The sequence below is a fragment of the Phalangium opilio genome, unplaced genomic scaffold, assembly GCF_054372755.1.
Source record: "Phalangium opilio isolate 3A_F unplaced genomic scaffold, DU_Popi_V2 ptg000003l_1, whole genome shotgun sequence".
NCBI classification, from domain to species: Eukaryota; Metazoa; Arthropoda; class Arachnida; order Opiliones; family Phalangiidae; genus Phalangium; species Phalangium opilio.
In genome coordinates, this window is record NW_028324145.1 from 1810754 (window position 1) to 1813046 (window position 2293).

General features: G+C 34.4%; 1 long non-coding RNA gene across 1 annotated transcript; it reads left to right on the top strand.

Moving 5' to 3' along the window:
* Nucleotides 1-612: 612 nt before the first annotated feature.
* On the top strand, nt 613-1575 carry LOC149717053 (uncharacterized). The gene is made up of 3 exons (XR_016365556.1): nt 613-744; nt 827-940; nt 1256-1575. It is a non-coding gene; the product is annotated as an uncharacterized LOC149717053 (long non-coding RNA).
* Nucleotides 1576-2293: the final 718 nt, after the last annotated feature.

The following is a 2293-nucleotide window of genomic DNA, read 5'->3' on the forward strand; positions in this document are numbered from 1 at the left end:
CGGCTGATAATTTAGCAGGATTACCGACGGATGGTAATTACCGACTACTGGCAATTAAGAAGAGTTACCGGCAACTGGTAATTAAGCCAGATTACTAACGACTGGTAATTAAGCTAGATTACCGATGGACGCGCAACGCCTTAAGGCTTTTTGTCCTATGTTTTCTAAATATTTTTAATTATTATGAACACTCTAGTGACAGGTATTAATAAAAACCTAATTAATTAAACTAGATAACCGACGACTGGTAATTTAATAATAATAAAATATTTTAATGAAGTAATTTTGGTGAAAAAAGTAAGATAAGAATTTCTTAAAATAAGTGATGTTTTATAATCATGTCTTCTAAAGTGAAAATTGTAATATCTGTTACTTCAAGCAGTTAATTTTCTACACTTATCTTTCACACTTACCGGTCTTTGTCAACAATGACAGTTTTTATTAATTTACCCTGATTTCAATATAAATTTATCTTTTTAAGCATCATTTTACAATAATATCAAGGAAAATGATATGGAATATTAAAATATTTCTTATTTCACTTTACCCTTATATTTAGATAAGCATTCAAACTGTAACTCATTGCTACTCTGTTATTATTGGAGAGAAAATAGCATCGAACACTTTCGTTGAGTGCAGTCTTTTGAGGCTATTTATCACTTTTCGAAAACCGCCAAAAGTGCGGTAGTTCGGTCGATTGGGCCCCAAATTTTGGTTTTGATCGAATGGGAATTCGGTTCAATGGTAGGGAACCCTTGTTGGAACTATTAAGCGTTTTTTATTTAATTTTTATACTATTCGTTTTAAAATATTAATTCTTTGTAAGGAATTCACTTTATCACAATCTTGAAGATAATCAACATCAAGATCCTATATCCGGCTTTAACCAGGATTTGAATCTTTAAGAGGCCATAGACCCCATACAAATATCTGATTGACTGTGAGGGGAAGAGCCAAAAACATTTAAACCGCCTGCTCCCAGGGCTCTACATAAGGCACTAGTCAAGGCATTTGACTACTAAAAAAATGCTTTGACTACTAAAATAAATCGAAATCTGGGTGTTCACTAGTCAACTTGACTAGTAAAAAATGTCCCAAATATTCGAAAACCATGCGTCTCACCGGTAGTCAGTGACTACTAAAAAAATTGGGATTGGGGGCTCACTTGTCGGGCTGACTACTAAAAAAAATATCCTTATGTAGAGCCCTGCCTGCTCCTCTTTCCTCGCGTCTCATTGGTTATGCGAATGTGTAGGACAGAGTCGAGATCATGACCTTTTAAGCTGTCGTCTGATTCAGTTTCAGCTCGGAAATGGCCGGGAAGTGCGAGAAATTTGCCATTTTAGAAGCGGAAATTTCTCTAACTGTAAAACAAGACGACGATTTAGAAGTTAGTGTAGCTCGCAATTCAGTATTGAAAACGAATGCTATAATAATTTCGAGAAAAGATGACGTTTACTTCCCCTTAAACACTAAGCCTTTGCATAGGGATACTGATGTTTTGTTTTTGTATAACTTTGGTGAAGAGTGGAAGGAATTAAATTGTTACTCCACCCTGTAAGAATAGTAATATCGAGTTCTAAACTGAAAGCAAGAAGTAGGATTGCACTTTATCTATCTAACCCAACTAACAGCGCTAAGTGACTAATTAGACCACGGGGAGTTCGGAAAAAATAGTGAAAAAATTCTAAACCCGGCGCAAGTTGGTCAAAACATTTTTTGAAAATTTTAAAATTGCATGTACTTTCCGCTATAGACTAAACGCATTATGCACTCAATCTTTGATAATATGCCGGGGGGGGGGGGGGTAGGGCAACTATAAGAACTTCAAGGACTCGCGACGGAAGTATAGCTATGAAAATTTTAAGACCTACAGAATTTATCAAAACCATTAATTTTTGGTACTGGGATCGAAAAGTAATCTGAGGAATTTCCAAAATATTGCGTAAAGAAAAATTTAGAAAGGCCAAAAATAAGGAAAAGGAGAATATTGGCGAGAAATGGCGAAATTTACATTAGCAATATTTTAGTTTCTAAAAAAATGCATTAAACTTGTAAGTAAACCAATATTTTGGGAAAAAAGGCTGTATTTGGTTTTTAAGTAACTAGGCCTAATCGCAAACAGAAATTTTGGAAAAGGTGGTAAATTAGCTAATAAGTAACCAAACCTAACCCTACCTACTAATATTTGAAAAGGTGGATATTAATTGAGAAAAAAATTAGGAATAGGACGCATTATATTTGAGTTGTAAATGAAGTAATCATCAAAACTTTGGAAAAGGCGGATTTTAGT